The sequence below is a fragment of the Lineus longissimus genome, chromosome 16, assembly GCF_910592395.1.
Source record: "Lineus longissimus chromosome 16, tnLinLong1.2, whole genome shotgun sequence".
Taxonomy (NCBI): Eukaryota; Metazoa; Nemertea; class Pilidiophora; order Heteronemertea; family Lineidae; genus Lineus; species Lineus longissimus.
The window spans coordinates 7,356,085-7,381,072 of NC_088323.1; the positions used below are offsets into that span (position 1 = coordinate 7,356,085).

Consider the following 24,988-nt stretch of genomic DNA (forward strand, 5'->3'; position numbering starts at 1 on the left):
ACTGCTTCATCCTAGGTGCGAATGTCGCAAAAATAAAATGTGCCCAAACATTTCTTTAGTTTACAATAATCTTTGATGACTACGGTAGGACCTCTCTATTAAGGTCACCCTCGGGACTGACAAGTGCTGTCCTTAATAGAGAGGTGTTGTGACTAGAGAGGTCAAATTGAATGGAAACAACCAATTTTGGACCAAACTTAGTGTCCTTGATAGAGAGGTTGTTCTTAATAGAGAGGTTTCTGCTAACTGAGGTCCACTGTATGTCAATCATCACTGCTGGCAGAAACAAAGGAGCAAAAGAATTATTGCATGATGTACTTTTTCCAAAAAAAGTTAGTTCTACTGATTTTCTTTTGACGGCAATGTCGTGACATTTATCGTGACTCCTTTGAAACGCGCGTCAAATCGCGACAAGACATTGACTTTCTCGAGATCAAAGAGAAGGTAATACAATCAAACATTTACTGACAAATGACATGTAACGATTCATTCACCGCTGACGTGATGCGTTCAAAGCCAATGCGTTTTTGCGACGATCTTTCACGCTGGCTATTCAGGCGGACCCCTTAAATGACAGATTATCGTACCGTCCTCTCATTGGTAATATCTGAATCCATTCACCACTGATGTGACGGACGCCAATGCCTTTGTGCACAGATTTTTTCACCTAACCAACCGGGCGTAAATAGTCACATGACAGCTTTTCATACTCATTGGTCAACTATAGAGACAAAATTCTGAGTCGTTTTTTTTAACATAAATATCGGCAGACATATCAAGAAACGAATTCGTGCACACTCTTAAAATTAAATAGTGAATTATTTCGTAGTATTATTTTTACTTTTCTGGTAGTTCCTAGTGCACAGACCGTGAAAAAAGTTGTTTTAACTATCAAAATAGTAATTCTTAACCATTTAAATGGTTATTTTTTACTACTTTTTTACCCCGGACAACTAATTAATGGTTATTTTCATGACTTTTTTGGCTAATTTCACAGTCGGTGCAATACATTTAGAAACTACATTTACCAGATTAGTTATTAGTAGTTCCTAATAAGTTTCAGGAGTGCATCGGAGCACATTTCAGGAAATACATGATAATTTCTAACAACATCACCGCATTACAGGCCGACACCTCAACAAATTCTGCAACTAAAAATCGAAAAAACGCTACCTCTTTGCATAATTCCAAGTTTTATTGGAATAAAAGTTCTGATCAAAAATCTCCTTAGCTATTGTATCATTACATGAACATCCATCAACAAGAAATATTCACTACAAATTACGATATTCCTCAGAACACGAATGGTCACAGCGGTACACCGGCCACTATAGGTCAGTCACTAATATCCCTTAGAACAGGAATGGTCAGAGCGTTACAACAGCCACTATACTTCGGCCACTAATCTTGCTCGCCAGTACGTTCGATGCTGCGTGGCAGATATTGATCAGACACCATCTGTTGGCCACTCAGCAAATCATTACGAACATATGTCACCTCGTGTTCCCAAATCAGAACTTGACAAAGGTATCGCAGTCTAAAAATGGGGGAAGTCAATAACAACACATCACAGACATATGTCGCATGAGTGTAAATCAATTGTTGGGCCTACCACAACGGTTCTAGAAAATTTCATGCCAACAATTTGACAAGTGCACCAGCGGTCACCAGAATACGATATGCTTTCTATCAGTGCACTTCTCTCAATATTAAAAGTGTGAAAGTTAAAAAGGTTGGAACTTGCGATTTTCAAAAGTGGTCATCACCAGAATTTGGCCAACACCAAGCTTTTAAAGAGGCAAGAGCAGAGGGGCTAATTTGGCCATTTTCAGGTGACTTATATACACTGTAAACCCCGGGGTCACATCAGATTCAGCACTAAATATATTCCCCGTACAAGCGTGAATCATTTCAATGTACTGTGAGATGTGAGAGACCACTATTGGCGACTTTGTGTAACTTTATCTTGCCTCCCTAGCTGCTGCCTATATATTACCCTTTAAAGGGGTTCGTCGTTCGTCATTACCAGTGGTCAAGGAAAACAGAATTGCAGTTATATACAGACTAACGGTCTGACTAACTTCTGAAGAAGAATAGTGTAACAATTTGAAACGTCAAGTTGACGAAAAACATTGATTGTGTGAAAAATAAACTAAACTAATCCATAGTCTGTTCGAACCTAACATGATGAATGGAACTGAGCGACCAAGTGCCACCTGGCTCCAATTGAATATTCAGAACTGATCTTATGTCGGTGAAATCAGAGTAGCCGACTCCAGATATCGTGCGAATATTGAGCTCGAATTGATCTGATCGTGTAACATGTGGTCGTTTATTGAACATGTTTCACGACGTCGAAGACCAAAGAGTGTGTGGAGAACGATCAGGGCGCGTACTGCAATCAATGAAGATGTCAGATACTGCTTTGTTGGAAGGGAAATTGATACATCACGTGATCAATATCAATGAAGATCGCAGCTTTAACTACGAGATTTTTACATGTTTGCACGTAAATTTTTAAAACATGCTGTGACGTTCTCTGGTATGTGGTCAAGAAAGTGCATCACAACCTCTCTGCAAAGGACACCCTGTGGACTGAGAAGTACTGTCCTTTATAGAGAGGTGTCCTGATTAGAGAGGTCAAATTGAATGGAAGCAAGCAATTCGGGACACAAGCTATCATCTTTATAGTGGTTGTGTCCTTGATAGTGAGGGAAATTCCACCTCACTTTAAAGATTCTTTTTAAATATTCTTTAAAGTGGTCAATGAATTTGGGTCAGTTGAGCCAGAATTGCTACGAGTACAGTGGAACCTCCCGTAGCGGACACCTCTCTATCAAGGACAACCTCTCAACCCCTTTTCCAACACCCCCGACCCCCCTAAAAATTCCCGGTGTCGGAACAGCTTTATTTTGTTATTCAGTTGTTTCACGTCTTTTCAGTTCCTACCTTGCCCTGAAGATGGCGTAGTTCTTACATGAAGTCCATGAGACTCCGATAACCAGCTCAAAGAGGGGGGATTTGGGCCACGTAGATCTACTTGGTTCGGCGCTGAAGGTGTTAAGAGCCGCCAAAAAAGCCGAAACATGCATATATACCTTAAAGGCCTAAACCATTAGTTAAGAATTTGTAATTTGTAATTGAAAACCCACAATTGCGTAAACACGTACTGAATACAAATTTCATCATTGCCATTGTGTACAAAGATTTTCAAATACTATAAATACCAAGTTTCAGCAAATTTGCATGCATGACAACTGCACTACTGCATACACTATTGTGTACATGTATAACTGTATTTATTATTTTCCTGACCCACTATCAAATACAAACGGCGTTCCCCTTTAACGAGCTGTCAGTTAAAGTCAATGATTCAATCAGGCAACTGGCGGAGAAATCTTTGCCAATGCCACACTGGGTCGAGCTCCAGGTAGTAATGCTGAACATTCTTGCTCAAACGAAACACTGCTCTGGACGTGATTAAAATTCTTAACAAATCTATAGGAAAGGATTTTGGAATTTAACAAGGATAAGCTTTTTTATCATCAAGTATTTCTACATCGATCGATGGTAAACTGCTCCGCAAACTGGAGATGTTGTTGTAACAACCTGTGATATTTATCACAAGAGACAAAGATAACTAGTGGACTGGTATTGATTTTGCACCTGGTCTCGAGGGCGTCAATAGAAGATTACTCCTAGTGTCTTCGCCTTTAAAATCTCTACTTGCAGGGATCATAAAAGAGACAGCTCCAAAAGAAGTGAAGATTACACCTAGTGTCTTTGCCGTCAAAGCTCTACTTGCGGGGATTGTGAAAGAGAAGGATCCAATAGAAGTGAACAAGATTACTTCTAGTATCTTTGCCTTCAAAAGCTCTACTTGCAGGGAACATGAGGGGGCTCCAATAGAAGTGAAGATGATTACTCCTTGAGTCTTTGCCTTGAAAGTCTGTATTTGCAGGGAACATGAGGGGGCTCCAATAGAAGTGAAGATGATTACTCCTTGAGTCTTTGCCTTGAAAGTCTGTATTTGCAGGGAACGTGAGGGGGCTCCAATAGAAGTGAAGATGATTACTCCTTGAGTCTTTGCCTTGAAAGTCTGTATTTGCAGGGAACGTGAGGGGGCTCCATAGAAGTGAAGATGTTTACTCCTTGTGTCTTCACCTTCAAAATTTGCACTTGCAGAAACGTGAAAGAGAGGTCACGTTTTGTAACATAGGAGAACACTAAGTACTGAAGTATTATACAGTGGAACCTCCCTTAGCTGACACCTCTCTATTAAGGACAACCTCTTTTTAAGGACACTTGTGTTGGTCCCAAGTTCGTAGTTTCCATTAAATTTTACTTCTCTAATCAGGACATCTCCCTATCAAGGACAGCAGTTGTCAATTGCAAAAGTGTCCTTTATAGAGAGGTCCTACCGTATATACCAACCTAACCTACAGGATATCTTATAAGGTTTCCCATGTAACTAAGCTACAATTATCTTAATCAGCTGCTTCCAAGCTTGAACGATAAACGATTCAATTCCATCCCCAGCGAAGACCCGCTTCAGTAATGGAGATACCGACGAAGTCATTTCACAGTAAACCACCTCATTATCAAAATCAACCATCTTCTCAGATATGCCGCGGGTAACTCAGCTCACCTTATCAACCGGTAAACACACCACCCACAGCCCGCTCACCTTAAACAAGGCACTTGACCGCAGGTACGCATTCCTAACTCAGCACCTCACCAGCGCTTCCTGTGTTCTGTTTACAAACAGCCGGCTGTGAAGCCACCTCATCCAACACCTGCAATCAACTTGTAAAACCCTGGCAATCGTTACCAACCGATCTCTAAAGCTAAGTGCTGAGGAGATGTCTTGATTTGTTGGTGGCAGGTTTACGAAGATCCTAAACTAATGATTTGCTAACGTTGTATTTCGTCAAAACTTGAAGAATGATTTACAGCATACATAAGATTTATACGTCAGATTTTGTTCACTCATAGGCTACAGACAGTGTACTTCTGATAGTTCAGAATGTAAGCCTAATGATTCATTGGAAACCAATCAGGTAACAGCAATGGTTGCGGGGGTATTAATCTTGTCAGAGCCAGGCTGAGCTTCAGGCCTACTTGCTAATCATACTCATTATCAATAACCACCTCAGACAGGGAAGCCAGCTGCATCAATTAGTTTCTGCATCAGAGGACACCGATGGATACTTGGCTAGCTGTACAGGCTTTAAGCTGGGCCTATGATACACTGTTTCTATCCATAGATCTATGATGGCCCACACTGTTTCTATCCATAGATCTATGATGGCCCATGGTAGATCCATCCACAGTGGATGGAACATTGATGATTATCACAAACCACGTTTTGGGGAATTTTCCTCAGGGACGAATTTTCCAGGGACGAGTTTTCCTGTAACCCCATCTTGTATAAGAGATCCTATCAACTAGCCACTGATGGCCCATGGTAGATCCATCCATGGCTGTCCATCCACAGGTAGATGACGGAGATTCTCCATCACAGATCCATCCATGAAGGTCCATCTACGGGTAGATGACGGAGATTCTCCATCACAGATCCATCCATGAAGGTCCATCTACGGGTAGATGACGGAGATTCTCCATCATAGATCCATCCATGGAGGTCCATGCACGGGTAGATGACGGAGATTCTCCATCATAGATCCATCCACATAGGTCCATCCATGGATGGAATATTGATGATTAATCCCCTTCAGAGATCCATGCATGGACACTTTTGCTCGCATAGGTCAATTTTAACCACCGAGGCATTTGCATCTTATCAAGATTCTGTCTTAGTTTGCTTGAAAATGAAAACGAAACCGAAAATGATAACGGAATAACTTATCGGATTTACCCAGGCTACATTTTTTTCAGGGAGTAAAAGACCCTGAGATTCAGGATGTAGTAGATCCTACCGAAAGGTGATTCATCTAGGAAGTCTTCTAATGCATAGTGGAAGAATGCATTATCTGAGGTACTCTGAGAAGCTCTACCTGTGGAAGTCAAGGAGTGAAAGACAGCTGGGCTCGTCACCTCTTGTATATGCACATGCCACTAAGGACAAGTTGGGGCTATCATTTGTCTAGGCAAAATACACTTCAGATATTGGTTTTGGTGGCATTTCATCATATCGTGTATCCAAGAGGAAGAGAGGCACATGGAATGAATATTTGTGAAATGTCACTGTGTCTGGGAAAATTCCCAATCGGCAGCCAACAAAGGGTAAATAGCAAGAGGTCTGAAAATTGTACAGGCGAAGTAACGATTATGGCCGATGCTTGGAAAATGATCACAAAAGAATGTATAAAACAACACCACCCAGTCGCTCAATTGGCGTTGGAGACAATCGCCAGCACTGGCTCCACTAAGCATTATTTTCCAAAAAATTCCTAAAAAATATTCCTTTTTATGGCTATAAATATGTTATATTTGTAAGATTTTCCATGTCAGCACGCCAAATGGCCTTAAATATATAGGTCCCTGTACATGAATATAACTCTTCTGTCTCTTTGGAGAAGGAGAGAGAACTGTTCTAACCAGGAGCCTCTTCAACATCTCACTCTCATCCTATTCGGCACATTTCGAATATTCAATTGCAAAATCTGCAAAAATAAAATTGCCGTAAAAATTCTGCGGTTGACAGTATTAGCAATCAGCATTGTTCTAGGTTTAAAATTCCCATTAAAACTATTGAAATTCCCCATCCATTTGGCACTAAGTGCCATTAACCGACACATTACAACACATTACATCTCTTGATTGCTTCAGATATTGACAGATCGAACCTCGCGGTTTAACATTACATTTGTCATAAACCGTGACTTCTGGTGCAGTACACTTTGCGCCATGTTGACATGGACATTAACAAGCAACAACTACGAATAGTGAAAGAGCCTAAGAAATGAAGGAAATAATCCCTCGATGAATTTGTTCTTCGCCTGTTACATGAGTAACCAATTTTTCAGAAAAGAATTTAAAGTTTTTTCAATTTTGGCTCAACTAAGATAGTAGAAAAACACATTTATTTGTCATTTCTACGACCCATTTGGGCCCAAACCACTGTCTAGAGAGGAGTCCTGCCAACAGAGGCGTCCACTAGAGACGTTCCACAGTATTTCCCCATCTCAAAACACTGGCCCTACGCAAATATTATCAACTCGGTCTTGTCTGGAGTCAGTTTTCATCAATTGCCCTTATCGATTCGTCAACAACATGATCATGAAGACACCCAAAGTAATAAGATTAACTTTATCGAAAAACTCACAAAAATTCAAAATCAATTTTTCAATCTCAGCGGAGAGGGAGTACATGTACTCTTAACCGGGTAATTTTTTTTGCGTACGTTTTAATTTGTCACGTTTTTCGCACCCAGCAAATTTCGCCAGTATAATGTACACCTTACTCTATGGTAATGTACACATTACCTCTTCAGTAAAGTACACGTTACTCTTTAGCAGTATACACTTTACTCTTCAGTAATGGCCACATTACTCTTCATTAATATACACATTACTCTTTGTTAATGTACACATTACTCTTTGTTAATGCACACATTACTCTACTCTTCAGTAGTGTACACATTACTCTTTAGAAATGTACATATTACTCTTCCGTAATGTACTCTTCCGTAATGTACTCATAATTCTTTGGTAATGTACGCATAACCCCCTCAAGAAAGTACAGGTTACTCTCAAATGATGTTCACTTTACTCTTCAATAATGTAGACATTACTGTTCAGTGATGTACATGTTACTCTTCAGTAATGTACACATTACTCTTCAATAATACACATATTACTCTTCAGTAAAGTACACGTTACTCTTCACTAGTCCTCCTTCAATGGGGCTTGCTCGGATTTGGAAAAAAAAATGAATTTTTTATCCAATTCAAACTCAAGTTCATCGCTGTGACAGTTATGTTTCGTCGGAAGAAAATAGGCCCTAAGGCGATCTACAGGGTAAAATAAGGCAAAGAGAAGTTTCTTACGAAAAAAGGTGACAAGGTATTACTTTTCTAACCCTTCGGTACATGAAACGTTTCGGATAAAAAGATAACATGTAACATTTCTTGTAATCAGGCTGCTCAGGCTGCAGGTGTGGAATAAGTAAGAATCGACAGTTCTACTTGTTCTAAAATACGGATGTTTTCAAGTTTGGCGATCAATATCGGAAAGTAATGTTGACTGATCAGATGCGGATTGATGTCAGCTCTAATGAGGTGTGTGTCTGCCTGTCAAAACCGTCGCCCAATGCTGTAACGTACCTTAGAAGTTAATACTTGGATGTTATCTGTACGGATAGATGGTGCGGATATTGGGCCAAAAATCACATTTTCCAAATGGAATGGTTACAAATGTCACAAGTCAAAGTTATCGATCGAAGAGTGCGTTTTGCAGTCAGTCCATTGCACTGATCTGACAAGCCAATCTTCCGTCTTAAAGTTTTAGGGCATGTTCGATTTGTTGACATTTGTGCGCTGAAAGCTTGGATTAAATTAGCTCGCGGTGGATGGCACAGATAGTGAGCCAGTAGTAACGTCACCGAGAGTGAAGGTACTAGAAGATAGAACGTGGTTGTATTTGTAGTACGAATAAAATATTGACAAAACCAATCGGTCAATAATGGCAACAATGAAACTTTCTCCAACACAGGCATCTTTCTTGTTGGTGTTTAAACCATTTAGTGACAGACACAGTGATATCACCGAGACTGGACATGAAATGTGTTACCAGATATAAGATGAAGTTTCGAGTACAAGCAAAGGCAACCAGTCGATGAACTGCCCCAATCCGATCCACTTTCTCAAAGTCTTAAGGCATTTGTTGACATTTGTGAGCTGGGATTATACTAGCTCGAGATGAACGGCACTGATTTCACTGTCTCTTGAACTAGCTCGCAATGAACAGTGCACTTAAGCAAACATTTCTTGGTTTAAAAGTGATATCACCGAGACTGGACATAAAATGGGTTACCAGATATAAGATGAAGTTTCGAGTACAAGCAAAGGCAACCAGTCGATGAACTGCCCCAATCCGATCCACTTTCTCAAAGTCTTAAGGCATTTGTTGACATTTGTGAGCTGGGATTATACTAGCTCGCGATGAACGGCACTGATTTCACTGTCTCTTGAACTAGCTCGCAATGAACAGTGCACTTAAGCAAACATTTCTTGGTTTAAAAGTGATATCACTGAGACTGGACATAAAATGGGTTAGCAGATATAAGATGAAGTTTCGAGTACAAGCAAAGGCAACCAGTTGATGAACTGCCCCAATCCAATCCACTTTCTCAAAGTCTGAAGGCACTTGTTGACATTTGTGAGCTGGGATTATACTAGCGAGCGACACTGATATGACTGTCCCTTGAACTAGCTCGCAATGAACAGTACACTTAAGCAAACATTTCTCGGTTTAAAAGTGATATCACCGAGTCTGGACATAAAATGTGTAAGCAGATATAAGATGAAGTTTCGAGTACAAGCAAAGGCAACCAGTCGATGAACTGCCCCAATCTGATCCACTTTCTCAAAGTCTTAAGGCATTTGTTGACATTTGTGAGCTGGGATTATACTAGGGAGCTACACTGATATGACTGTGCCTTGAACTAGCCCGCAATGAACAGGACACTTAAGCAAACATTTCTCGGTTTAAAAGTGATATCACCGAGACTGGACATAAAATCCGTTAGCAGATATAAGATGAAGTTTCGAGTACAAGCAAAGGCAACCAGTCGATGAACTGCCCCAATCCGATCCACTTTCTCAAAGTCTTAAGGCATTTGTTGACATTTGTGAGCTGGGATTATACTAGCTCGCGATGAACGGCACTGATGTCTGTCTCTTGAATTAGCTCACAATGAACAGTACACTTAAGCAAACATTTCTCGGTTTAAAATAACTTCTTGTCCCCCCCCCCGCCCGTTAGCTACAAGGTCTGTTTTATGATGGCGCTGCAATCAATCTCATAACAATGCCCTTCAGCACGCGAAATCAGCCAAATAGACAAATACGGGAATTTCATTAAAAATAAGTCGTACCTAATAGGCTTAAGTCAAACAAAAACTGTTCTACATGCAGCATCTTAAGCAAATATCAATCAATTCCACCATTCATCCCAAATAAATTTGTAAAATAACTAGGGTTTACCGAGGGGATAGTTGCGTCGACAATATTTGGTCATATTTACCAAATGTTCATTTCCCGGCCTCAGGTGTTTGCACAGAAGATACACGGAATTGGTCGGTGAAATATTGCAATTTATCATCCTCTCTAAGTAGTTTGCGGCATCGTCATGACCAAACAGAAATTTCGTTCTTATAAAGCAAACTCATCTATTTAGATTCATACAGTGTGTCTCTGAAAACATGGCTCAGTTGTACAATGGAATAATCTTTTTTTCAAATGAATATCCTCAACTTTTCGTAGCTCTGAGAGTAATTCGGCATCAGGAAAAGGAGCAGCATTTAAAAAAAAAACGAACAAAACAGTCCTGGCATGAGTAATTAGACGGACGGTACAGCAGTTGATATCATTAAACTAACTCTCAGAGAACGATTCTATATTTGTGGCTCCAAGTCGTTTTGAACAAAACTTATTCAGCCTCGCAACTGTGCCATCGTTTTAGAGACACCCTGTATGAATAAGAATACAGTGGAACCCCGGTTGGCGACCACCCCGGTAACGCGACCACCCCGCTAACGCGACCACCCCGCTAACGCGACCACCCCGCTAACGCGACCACGATTCTCCGGTCCCGAATGGTTTCCTCTCTAATTACCATTAAGAGACCCCCGCTAAGACGACCACCCCGGTACCCCGACCGCGACCACTGGCTTGGCCGGTCCCAAACTGAAAATCAACCCCGCTAACCCGACCACCAGGCCTAATTGCCGTAATCGGTCACGACCGCGGCATAGTAATTAGCACCTCCTGCCAAGCTTTGTTGAGACGGGGACAATGGCCATGGGAATACATATGAAAACAAAAAATACAATGTGATTTTGCAGGTATGATCAATTGTATAAGTGTAAATGAATAAATAAACTTTCCTTTTCTAACGTTTTCATGGTTTGTTTTCATTACTGAGCCAGTTCAGTACCAAAAACTGCGCACTCAGCAGCAGCAAAATCATGTGATTTGTGTGATTTGCATATGAGCTTATAATAAACGGCGGGTAGTTTGAAGACCACACTTATGACAATAACAAGCTTGCGAGACGTTTGAATGTTTTATGATATGGAGAACTTGGTTGATTTACTACAGTATCATTTTATATTTCTTTAAATATTTTGACTAAAAATAGATTTGATTAAAACTGTAGCATTACTCAACTCATCATTCACGTGGAATCAAACGACAAGTTTACTTCAATCGTCACAAACAGTCGGGTACATGGAGGATGATTCACCAAATTGCCCGCAAATGCGTCACGTCGGGCAGATAATGAAACTTTGTGGATAAAATGAGTTTCAAAATTACCTTTTCTAACTCATTCTGAGAATGTAACATGTAATTTTATCGACGAACTGTTCTTGCGAGGCATGATAACAAAACTTTGGAGCGTGCATCATCTCAATCAGGCAGCGTTGCTATGGTAGTACAGCGTACACACGCCATGCAGTCGGCAATTTTTGCGGGAAAAATAATCATGTATTTCGTCTGGGGATTCCCAACCTCGCTAACACGACCACCCCGGTAACACGACCACTCCGACCACGGTCCCATGAGTGGTCGTGTTACCGGGGTTCCACTGTATTTCAATTTGGCCAAAATGTTGCGCGACATTTGCGTAAGCAGTTTTAAGGCCTTGAAATTTGAAATTTGCAATTGAATTTGAAAATTTCAAATTGCGTAAAAAGGTACTAAATATGAACTTCAGCATTGCCGTTTTGTAGGCAGATATACAAATACTATAAATACCAAGATGCAGCAAATTCGTATGCATGATAATTGCACTACAGCATTGTGTATAACTGCATTTCTATTTTCCTGGACCACCAGTAATAACATACGGTGTACACCTTTAAACTACCCTAGTGTTAGTCTATCCTGTCTCCGAGGCACATGTTCGAAAATACGCCCAAACAGTGCGGATTTGCCTGTGGCACTCCATACGAGAAACTTTTCAAAAAGTTCTCAAAACTTTGTCGACAACTACACCAAATGCATCATTGTTGCCTAAGCAACGTATCCTTAAGTTGGAATTTTCTTATATCACAACCAAATTTCATAGTTGATATGACCACAGGGCATGAAAGCAACAGAAATCCAAAAGTGTTTTCGTCAAGGATGCTCGTGCTACAAGGATTAGGCAATGATTCTGCGTAGAGATACTGGAATTCTGCAGCTGAGTATACCCACCTTGAGCTTTTCAATGCTGAAAAAACTTTTGGCCTGGTCGGCAGATTTGCTATTTCACTTCAGAGCCAAGAAAGAAGTAAACCTCCAATTCTGAGATAAAACCAATAAACCTTCAATGCAGCAGACTTGTCTTATCTTATGTTGATACCAGCAGTGATTTACCTACTGACTCTTCATTACAACATGCATTTAGCCTTTCGCTGTGGATGACGTGCATAGTACGTCATGTACATGGCCTCGTGACGTGTTGATGACGTGCACAGCACGTCATGCTAAAAAATTGTACTTTACAAGCACTTGGTCACACGCACCCTCTCTCAAGATGACAAAGGCACTCTGGATATTTCATCCACAGTATAGATGGCAACATGTTTGAGTTCTTTCGACCGTTCTGATAAAAGTTAGCTCTTCTGTTCGTGATTGGTATCCACTCTCAGCACATGGTGGCACCCGTCGAAAAATGGCTTCCACAACGAAAAGGTTAAGAAAACTTCTTTGCCAAAAAACCAACCTCATGAATCAACACATGTTCTTCATTGCTTACCTTCTATTGAGAACTAGCTTCCTTTATCAAACCTGTAATGAAAGTGATAAAACACATGAGAATTTACATGGTAAACTCTTAAGCCGGTCTTGAAACTCTTAGGCTGGACTTGTTTGGGATTCCCATTGTCATGTTTCACTTGTCAGGAGTTAACTCTTTCACTACCGCAGAATTTTGGCAGTGTACCCCTGGCCCGCACCCGGTATAGACCAAGCGGCCTGGATCCTAACTTGGCTCAGGATAATTTTCATTGTATAATAGCTGGCATTACCCAATCTTAGCCTAGGGACGAGGTCATCATTGAGTCGCATGCAGTGCTGCCGTCTTGTTTTTCAGGTGTAACCAATCAAAAACTTATAGGGACTGGGGTGAATCTTAGAACCCGTGGAAAATTTACGGATCACTGCGGGCCAATTGTACACAGTGTACGGACCCGGTAAATACCGGGTACGGTAGCGAAAAGGTTAACAGACTAAGGCTTGAAAACACGGCGTGAGGAGGAAAAGTGACAGAAAGAATCGTATGTAACCAGCTCTTTGAAGAAAAATACTGGTTTTCTGATGCATTGTGTACATTCGAGCAATGTAGTCTTCTGGTAGCCTACCTGGGGACTGAAAAAAGGCTGAGGTTCATTACAGACGGTCACCACCTGCCCTATAACAGCTCATCCAGGAGTTGCCACCTGATATGATCTCAGCCACTTGCATTCATCAAAGTCTGGAACTAAAGGTTAAATGCGATTGCCATCTAAATGGTACCTTCTTTTATCTGCTACTGCTCACAAACAACCTTGCTATTCCAAGCAAAACTCTTCCATAAAAACGCACCTGAATCAGAAAAGGCTTAGATCAGATCATCTCATTGCCATCCCAGTAGTGCCTTCTTTATCAGCTACTGCTCAGAAACAACTTTGCTATATCACGCGAAAACTCTTCAATGAAAACACACTTGAACAAAAAAAAGCTTCAATCAGATCAACTTCAGAGTTTAAAGGGGTACGCCAGTCGTAATTACTGTTGTCCAGGAAAATAGAAATGCTGTTATACACAATGCCTGTGTGCAGTTATCATGCACACAAATTTGCTGAAACTTAGTATTTTTAGTATTTGTTTTTGCTTACACAATGGCATTGTTGAATTTTACATTCAGTATGTTTTTAAAATATTTGAAAAGTTCAAATTCAATTACGAATTTTAACAAACAGCGTATCTACATTTAACCTCAGCTACTCTCATCCACATCCTCAAAGTGTACACCATCACAATCCCTTTGGAAATGAGGTAAATAACCATCACCATCCCAGTTGGAATGAGGTACCTTTCTCTAACGATGATCAACTCGTTTCAAGAAAGTTATGGTGGTGTGATATGCCTCTGTCTGTGACGGGGAGTGGCCATAATTAGATCCTCAAGGACGGCATAAAAGCTTTGGATGATCTTCAAGTCGTCTTTGAGAATTTGGGACTCCCTTGAAGGCATTTTGAAGTCACTGCAGGGGAATTAAGACAATTTCGGGTTGTCATTGTTGGCAACCTTTTTGATTTGGCAAAATCTTTGATCGTGACACCGCATACTCTCAACACTGTGTCCGTTTTTTTCTCAGTTTTTGGACCTTAAAGAGCTCTTTAAACGCTTTTTTGAGTCATTTAGCTAAGGAGACTCATAGCCTAGCGGTTTAACACTGCTGGTTGCAACGCAATAGGCCCGGGGGAGAACTAGGATTGTATTTCTGGATGAACCGCGTGGCTTTCAAGAAACTCATCCTGCCTCTTCACAGTCCTTCGAATGAGACTTAAAACCAAGGTTCCTTGTATCTGGTGTCTATGCCAGGGCAGGTCAAAGACCCCACCAAGTGAGAAACATGAGTAGCTTCCGTGGACTCAACTTGTGAAGTCAGAGTCACTAGGCCAAGAAACCCAATTGGCGCCTAACCGTAATGGAATGCAAAAACACTCATCCCGCCTTGGACGATGAATACTCCTTGGAGAAAATCACCTCCAAGTGCTGAGCGAATTCTGAAGTAGAAGAAGAGTCATTTGGTATATCTCATCATGGTTTAAATGACCCAGTGAGGTCTTAATAATAATTTAAGAAGAAAAAAGCTTCCACCTTTCTTTCAAACTCTTTTTTTTTGTTTACATGGTGGTGCTGTTTTAAACATGTTAGCCCGACCTGTTCAAACTGGTCGGAGAAAACACCGACACCCAAAGAGTTAAAGAGCCAGTATTGAAAGATCCATCTTTCTTAGTGTCACATCTTCTATCGAAGGATTACACACTGCTCAATAGCAGAATCTACCCTTCTCCATGATTGGCAAATATCTGGCTACGCCTGATCGTCTAGCGTCGCTGGCACCAGCCCCGCGTCAGACGTACATGATAATTAACGAACACTGTGGCAAATCATGCAGATAGATCCGTAATCAAAGAGGCTTCCTCCGTACCGGCGGCTAATCACCGAAAAGCCGCAAATTAACGTATTCTCGCCAATCTGTCGGTAATCTATGCGGTGGGCGCAAAGTGTGTTTAGCGTAGACTTCAGTCAGCATGTTCGCCCTGGAGAATAAATTCCTGAGAATCTGATCTTAATCTTGTGTATTCAACATGTTCAAGGCGGGCCCTCCGACTTGCCACGTAGTGGTGCTTGGAAGAGGCCTCGTGATGATGTCTGCATCACAAAAAAGAACCAATGTATACGCTCATTGGTAAATTTACCAAAATGACGTGTCCATCTGGTAACTAGGACACTTGGACACCTATGCACTAAATTTTGAGGTCAGTTAACCACCCAGTTCCTTTTTAGCACATGCACAATCAGTGTATGCATAATTTGCAATTTTCTAGCTATCCACAGGCAAAACCTGGCATGAATTTTCTCTATTTGTGATACAATTCGTGCTTGAACTTGAAGAACCTTATTACCAGTTGAACACAACGTTATTAAGTCGGAAAACTCAAGCAGCACAAATTTTCCAACATTATTTACAAGATTCTGCTTTCCCGGGAAAGGCTAGCTCAGCAAGTTGGAATACCTACCCGAGTCTCGGCAAGCTGTGGAACTGATTACCCAGGGTGATGTTATTCCACAAGTTCTCACTGATAACCAGCTGTGCCATAGTAATAGATCGACAGGTTGCCATTTATCAGCTGATACGATTTAATAAACTCTATCACGGTAATCAGTTACCAGTCAATGTACATTAATCACGACCAGAAGGTGATAAACAATCGAACATTAAATCTATGTTAATTGGCAGAGAAAATAGGAGCAGGAAGTCATTGTTTGAAGTTGATATCCACACGCTCTTAAAATAAGGTTTTGGGGCTTCTGAAAAACCTTTTCAGGGATTTTCAGCCAAGACAGATGTATATATTCTAGAGGTTTTTCAGAGAAATCCAAAACAATCGACGTTTTTCAAAAGGTCAGAAAGGTCACTTCCCTGAAAACCTGTAGGGTGTACAAATCATTGTTGGCAGAAAACCCCTAAAAAATTTGCATTTTAGCAAATTGTATAAAAATCTCTTCTTGTCCTTATAAACATACCTTCAAGCAAACGGAGAAGAAATAGTTTTGGAGATTATGCTATTCTATTCTATGAAAATGAACGTTTTGTTTTGTGCTGTGAAGTGAACTATTTTTATGATGCAATGGATACAATTGGACAGGTTTTCAGATTTGGCCCCCTGGTGGCCAAGTGGTAACCCAATTCGAACTGAAGTTTGGTCCCTGAGATTACCTGACTAAAGGATACATGTGTACCTAGCACATTAGTATAAGAACAATATTTAATACATTAAAGAATCATGCCATAGTTTCAGGGATTTCTACTATTTGACATTTGAATCAAAAGCACATTTTTTCAGTTTTGGCCAAGCCAATAATCAATTAGAACCAAAATTTGGTCCATGTGGTCATCTGACCTGGGCCTTCATGTGTACTTATGCAAGTATCAATTCGGGTCTTGTACCCCCCCTCCTCAAGGGTACGACACCTTATCACCCTATAACGACATCTTAAGGCTCAAGCATCACCCTTTTTTCACCAATGCTACTTTTTCTTTCGTCAAGACATCACCATCAACAATATATCAGTTGTCACCATCATATAAAGTAACCGGACTAATTTTACTGGGTAAGGCTGTATGTTCGACAAGACATCGACACATTAGCATCCTTATTCTTTCCAGCTTCGCCAAATTTTCACTAAAGGAAAAATAAATACTACTCAAGCATCGGCAAAGATTAGTGGTGATAGCTTAACTACCCTTGAGGAGGGGGGGGGGGGGGTACAAGAAACGAATTGATACTTGCATTAGTTTCAAGCTGATAGCCGCAGCAGTTATGAAACATGCAAAGGACAGAAAAACGGCTAGACATCTGGATGAATAAACAGCACGCAATCCTAAAAGCTCGTTATCAATCAACATGGCCGACCTGATCATACGTAATATCAGGAAGCCCAACCCCAGCCGGACCAGCACACAATAAGCTATGACTTCCTTCCAATACCATTATGATATGGGGCTGCGGATATTACTGGTTGTCATATGCTAATATTTATATAGATGGCTCATATTGAACAAACCAAACATGATGGGACGTTATCCATTTGACCTATGCTTGCGTCAACAGAGTGTCCTACATGTCTCCAAGTCAGATCAAACCTTAGATTGGCGCAGTGGGAACATCAGTGCCTGTCACCTCTGAGGTCACAGGTTCAATTCTTTATCAGGGCCAGTATACTCATGTGACAGAGAGGGTGACTCTCATCGACAACGTAGTTTCCTTCTAGGGTCTCCAGTTTCCTCCTGCATTATATAACCCAATATTAGGGCATATTAGGGTATCACATGTTCAGCAGGCAGAATCCAGCAGAGCTCTAGCATAACATGGCATACACAGTACTCAAGAGACCTACCCAGATGTTCGTACTTCCTGGTGAAGTTCTTGAGAACGACAGTTGCGGGCCGAAGGAGACCAAAGAGCTTCCTAACAATCACTTGAGAACTTGTTTCTGGATACAGCAGGTGCTCAGCCTCCTTATGAAGTGCTCGCTCCCTCGGCCCCGATACTGTTTCTGATATCGCTGGAGGATCAGTCGCCGACTCAACCGAGAGGTACTCGAAACTGCCAGGAGGATATTTCCCAATAAACACACAACAGGAGACGGACATCTTGATAATTCTTCAAACTTTACATGGCAAGAGCAGCTTTTTGGAACTTTTAAGCCACTACAACAAAACCAGGCGATGTCTCTTTGAGCTTAGCAGGTTGAGATGGACTGGTTGTCTATTTCATTGTTGTCTACGTTTTGTCAAATCGATTTCCATTTACTACAGGTGTCGTTTAGGCCCATCTTCTGTCTGGCATGCACTTTGTTTTGCTGTGACGGGTCACATATTTCAATAGATTTGGTAAATAGAGTAGAAATTTAGTAAAGGGCATTGAATTTGGATTGCTCATGGGAAATTTGCTTTAACCTACACAGCTTCTATCAGCCAAATTAATCCTAATAGCGCAAAAAGTGATGTGTTTATTGACTTAAGGATAGAATCATTGCTTTGCACTCAAGGAAAGTGTGATTCTGAACCTTTGAGCTAAATATGCCCACTTATCTGCCATGGATCCTGCTAATAACCCGAGTTCATGGAGGTGAAATGCCTGCAGATATTCAGAACACAAGGAACTAAAACTTAAGCTGTCCATTTAAACAGTGCAAGTCCGCTTGGCTGCTGCGATGAAAAGAATTACTCTCACCTCTTTGTGTTAAAAACAGCGACTTTTTGCACTGTTTCTCTCTGCAAACATGAAACATCTCGCTGAGCGCCCTTCAAATGCTCTTCAAAAACTTTGCTGAGTCCTCCTCTTATCTTTCATTTTGAATCGTTCCTCTGAGACAATGATAAAGACCATTTCAGATCACAAATCGTTGACAGAATGACACACCAAGATAATACATTGCACCAGAGTCATGTTACCCGGTACATCTCCAACAAACATCATGCCGCCTGCCCATATAGATTTGTCAAATAGTTTATCACTACCTGCATAGTGGCAAGAATTATTAAAGACTAGACTTTATTAATTCGTTAGTAACGGTTAATGAAGACTGTAAAATACCTAAATGTAATGGTAAATACATCTGGTAGAGTGGGGCAGTAGAAACAGTGCCAGTCATCTCTGAGGTACCAGGTTGGATGCCAGGTACTCATATGATAGTAAGGGCAACAACTCTTCTTCGAAAGCTAGGTTTCCTCCCAAGACCCCATTCAGGCCCCAAAAAACAGACCACACCTGCTCAATAGTGATGCCCTCGATGGGATAAAAGTGCAGCTGAGTACTGTGTTACTGTCCGGTGTCCTCGAAACTGCTCAGATCTTCTGAACGAGAACATTTTCCTGCCTTTACCAGGCAATCCAAAACTCCCCACAACAGGTTTCCTTGAACATGTTTGACAACCCAACACTATGTTTTCTTCAGGAAGCAAGGTATTGGCATTTTTCCCAATGAACATTTCCTTGGCACCCTGCGTTTATCTGTCCGACAACTTTTTGACTGCCTTAACACCATAAATGGTTGGGGACACAGCCTAACACAGTCGGTATTGGCATTTTCCATCGGGTTTTTTTATGTGAATATCTTCTTGTTGTGTAATGAGATGAGAACTGAAATGTAGGCCAGCGTTTACGCTTAACGATTTTTGAAGGGTGCAGCACTTTGCCTTTTCTCAATTATCACCTTTTACACAATTGAGCGACAGACTTCAGAAGTCTGGAAAAATAAGAATAGTTCACCAATTCGAATATAAATTATTTGATGTCCCGTCAAAAAATTTATGACGGATTCCATCCATGGATCAATGATGGGCCCATGGTACATGTAGATAAAACCATGGGTTCCATCCATGGATCTATGATGGGGATTTTCCATCATCTAGCCATGGATGGCCCATGGATGTTACGTTGATGATTAAACCCCCTTCAGAGATCAATGCATGGACACTTTTGCCTGTGTACCATGTGGCACTGGCTGCGCCTCGAATCCACGACCTTCTGATCACAAGTTTGAGTTCTTCCAGCTTGCCACAACACTAATAAGTCTGATCACGATTCACTATCTTAAAACCACAAACGGTGAACACACCTATAGAATGTCTAGTTCAGGAAGTATTCTATTGAAATTTTTCTAGTGTATATAACATTCACTCCCACTGATATCAGCCTTATCATGACTGACTATCTTATAACCATAAAAGGTTAACAGACGAACATAGCCTGTTGTTCAGGAAGCATGGTATTGGCATTTCTCCGAGTGCACATCTCATTCACTGCCTCCGATTAAGACTGATTACGATTGACCGTCTTAAAACCATGAACGGTTAACAGACGAACATGGCGCTTTGTTCCGAAAGCATGGTATTGACATCTCACCTAACCGACATCTCCAGTCCCTTACTGCCTTGGAGCCAAATAATACCAATGGAGTAATTGTGGTATTACCAGGCAGACATATGTGTGCGGTGATTGTTCGACCATAACAATGATCTTATTGCGATAATCAAGTATGGCATCTCATCACCCGCTGTAAATCCATTTAGGGTCAAGCAGGGTTTGCAGTGTCAGGCTGAGGAGCACTCATGATTGCAGCATAACCCACTTAGGGCCGGGCTAGGTCAGCCTTGGATGAGAGAGGCCACACTATTACCACTTCGAGCAAGGCTAGCTCAACCTTGGATAAGAGGGACCACATTATCACCCTGTAACCCCATTCATGATTACACCTGAAACTCACTTAGGGCTAGACTGGGTCAGCCTTGAATGAAAGAGGCCACATTATCGCACAGTGACCAATTCAAGGCCGCACTGTTACCCACCTAGGGCTCGGCCAAGTCAGTCTTGGAGAAGAACCAAATTATTGCACTGGGAACCATTCAAGGCCGGCTACGTCAGCCTTGATTGAGAGGGGCCACATTCCATCGTAACTATGATCATCAGACTAGTATCGAATATAAACGCATGACATAACATTTTCTCAAGCGCTGTCCAGTAGAATATTAGAGTGCATATACTCTGATACTTGAAAATAGTTCTCCACTAAAAGAAAGATTGGTCAGATAATGCAGAGAGCAGATACTGTTAGTAAATCTAAAGCTGACTCTTCTCAGAGAGGCTGAACACTCAAGAAAGGATTACCCGAGCCAAGCTTATGTTGTCAATCGGAATATTTCTGTACGGAAGGGGATAGGACACTTAGGTTGGGATCAGCGGTACCAGGAATCTCTCATCAACTCTCAGTGTTCTGCACATGGCCATTTGTCAGGGCGTCCCACCCTACCTTGGAAGAGCCACCCTACCTTACCTTAGAAGTTTGTGAAGGGTTTCTTTAGGTCCACCTACCTTGAATTGCACACTAGCAAGACCTCTTATATATCAAGGGTACAACCCTACCTTGAGAAAACCCTGTAGAGAACCCCAAACACTGTATCTGATCGGCTCAAAATGTCAATAACAACTGTCACCCCCGAGAATTAAAATCCTGAACTCCGAGCATTACGTGCCAAATCCAAGTTCCGAGTCAGCTTGTATTCCTGAATTCCGAGTCCCCGATAGCGTCTCTAGGAAAACAGCACTTCCTTCCTTCAAAGATGTGATTAAGCTCTAATTCAACTGGTGCATTCGGATCTGGGAATCTTGGGGGACACGACTGTTGAGGTTTCACATTAAAGAAAGCTTCTGTCCGATTGAAAAGCTTTTGATGTTGATGTTTATGCTTTACAATCTTTTGCTTCGTCCCGTAGCCCAAGCAGAGATATGCTTGAAATCAGTCCATAGCAGGCCCAGTAGCTCTAGATCAGAATGTACGCATCAGTTGAATATTACCATATTTAGGTATGCCATGGGATTCTCCGGGGTGACTGTATGCGGACATTGTGATGGTGAAATTCTCATTCTACAGGTTCTACACAAAATAGGCTCTGGGCCTAGTTGTTCAAAACGACTCGTGTCACTGAAGATGGCATTGCTTGGTGTTTAAGGCCATTTTTAAACTATAAGTTAGAAGTTTGAAACGAAGAAGGGGTAACACCGGATGAGGTGGATGGAAGCGGTCGGGCGCGACACAAGGACCATCGGCATGGATGTAGACCTGCGGGTGCTAGTGACCAACTGAACAAGATGGCGCCAAATGATCGCACTGATGACTAACTAGGTCACAACGTTGTGGAAAGTCAGTAAGTAAGTAATTGCGTTAACAATTGCATTGACAAAACAGCGATGATTGCTGTAGAAATGGTTAATTTGAAAATAGGGAAATAAATCTGCCACTGCCACACACAAAAAACTGTTTCCATTTAATGTTATTAAAGGCAATGTGTGACCTTTCTGCTATTTTGACCTAAGTGGTACATCATGGATCAACCAATAACCAATGACGTGAAATGTTGCTTCCAGCCTCCATTATCTTGCTCAGTCTTGGCTCAGTATCAGCAGGCTCCCACGAGGCAACATCGCATCTAACGAACATGAGAATCGGCATAGAAAACTTGGCACAGGATGCTTGGTGAATAGAAACGCTGCATCCCCTGGGCTTGTTATCGGCTTACATGCATTCATGGATATGGAGCCCAGGAGACGAGGCATTGTGAACCGCCAGAAGCTTCTTATTACTTTTATCGCAAACTACAAGAGGAAATGGAACTTGTCATTCTCAGCGTGTTATGCATAGAGTTCCTCTTTTCATTTGCACTTTAAGAAACATTTTCTAGTCCAAGAAGACATTTTGTCATGAATGATGGCATCAGCCCAGGGGACAAGGTACTGTGAACAGTTCAAATTGACTTTGTCTTTTCATTTGTACTTGAAGACACATATTCAGTTCAAAATTGAGTTCAAATGTCTTTTCATTTGTACTTGAAGTTGAAGAAACATTCTCAGTTCAAAATCAACTTTGTCTTTTCATTTGTACTTGAAGAAACACTCTCAGTTCAAAATTGACTTTGTCTTTTCATTTGTACTTGAAGAAACATTCTCAGTTCAAAATTGACTTTGTCTTTTCATTTGTACTTGAAAAAACATTCTCAGTTCAAAATCAAGTTTGTATTTTCATTTGTACTTGAAGAAACATTCTCAGTTCAAAATTTACTTTGTCTTTTCATTTGTACTTGAAGAAACATTCTCAGTTCAAAATCAAGTTTGTCTTTTCATTTGTACTTGAAGAAACATTCTCAGTTCAAAATTGACTTTGTCTTTTCATTTGCACTTAAAGACACATTCTCAGTTCAAAATCAAGTTTGTCTCTTCCTTTGCACTTGAAGACAGATTCTCAGTTCCTAAACTTGATCATCAAAGCAAACAATTTTTCTTCCTTTATTGTCTGGTATTTGTAACTAGATTGTTCGGGCAGGCTGCCACCTAATGAACACGAGAATTGGCATAAATGTGACCCACCACGACAAAATGAGTCGCATGTCGCACAGAAGATCAGCCTTAAATGACACCAGGACATAATAGAAAAAATTGATGGACTCAGATGTCACAGAAGGCAGACAGCAGTGAAATGAACAACCAGTCCGTCTCATCCTGTCAAGCTCGAAGCGACATGCGACTTGTTTCGTCATGGCGGGTCACAAATGACTTTGCACAGGATGTTTGGTGAATAGACAAGAGCAAACGCAACTTGCCATTCTCAGTGCGTATGCAATGAATTTGTCTCTCCATTTGTACAAGGAACAATCTCAGTTCAAATTCGTGAAAGCAAGAGATGGTTTCCTTTACTGTCTGCTATTAGTAGCCAGATAGCTTGTACATGTAACTTATCATTCACATTGTATGCTACGCATCAACTTGCCATTCTAAGTACGCAAGTCTTCTCATTTGAGCAAAAACAGAAGTTCACGACGGCAAACAAAAGGGAGTTCTTTAGGAGATCTTTCGTATTCTCGTAACCAGATAGTTTGAGCATGTAGGTCGTTGGTCTTCTTGCTTATGCATGAAAGAATAGGGTCTTGTGACTGCAAGTGATGACAACAATTTTCTAGCAGTACTGGGAGGTCAAAACTTGGTTTCCCTAAAGCGACCTGCAAACAAGTGATTCAAATTGCAGTGACCAGCGACTAAAATTGCATGTAATGATAATCGATCGTTTGATGTGGTTAACGCAGGTGGCAGCATAATGCGAGTCAATATCAAACCAGGGGATAACTGCTGGTTTTACCCGCAGACAAGCGAATTTTTTATCGCTCCCTCGCAGCAATTTTAATCGCAGGTTGCATGCTTAAAGGAGGACTATAGGCAGGAGCAGAGGGGCTAATTTGGCCATCTTCAAGTGACTAATATACAGAATAAGGGCCCTGGATCATGTCAGATTCAGCACTAAATATATTCCTCGTACAAGCATGAATTATTTTGACGTACTGTAAGATGTGAGAGACCCCTATTGGTGACTGCATGTAACTTTATCTTGCCTACCTAGCTGCTGCCTATATTGTCCAAACGAGTGATTTAGTCACTGCGACCTGCACACGGCAACGACAACATGACAATTAGTGACTGCAATTCAACCAATTGCCTCAAGTCAATCACATTTCGTTGATGATTTCAAGAAGTGACCAATCAGAAATTTTTTCATTTTGAGAGGGCTCCATAGTTTGAATGCAATGAGAGTATGATGACACGAAATGCATGAACAGAGGGTAAAGAGTTTTACAGAATTGACATTGGCTATGAAAACCACCATGATAATTGGTGTGTGAGTAGACAATACATGGCTGGTACAACTAACATTGTGCTGTTATCTCATTTTCAGAAAAATTGTGAAATCATCCACGATTTGTCGGCAGGTTGTCATGGTTCCATCGCATGTCGCAGCAACAAAAATTGCTGGTTTGCACAGTGTTTTAGTCTTTTGCCTTCTTTAAACAGGAACGAATAGGGTTTCATCACATGTATCGTTCTTGATATTACAGTGGAACCTCCCATAGCGGACACTTCTCTATCAAGGACAACTTCTCTACTAAGGACACTAAGTTTGGTCCGTAATTGGTTGTTTCCATTCACATTTCCACTCG

At 41.1% G+C, this 24,988-nt stretch overlaps 1 protein-coding gene across 6 annotated transcripts in view; it reads right to left on the reverse strand.

Annotated features, from left to right (window-relative positions):
• The window catches only part of LOC135500656 (polypeptide N-acetylgalactosaminyltransferase 5-like), a 106,951-nt gene that overhangs the window by 41,365 nt on the left and 40,598 nt on the right, over window positions 1–24,988 (reverse strand). For 5 of the 6 annotated variants that reach the window (XM_064792245.1, XM_064792240.1, XM_064792242.1 and 2 more), the window contains exon 2: window positions 12,927–12,958. The gene's annotated coding sequence lies outside the window, so the exon portion shown is untranslated. Of the gene's footprint in view, window positions 1–1,173; window positions 1,371–12,926; window positions 12,959–24,988 lie in introns of those variants that run through there. The other variant, XM_064792241.1, reaches the window with a different exon arrangement.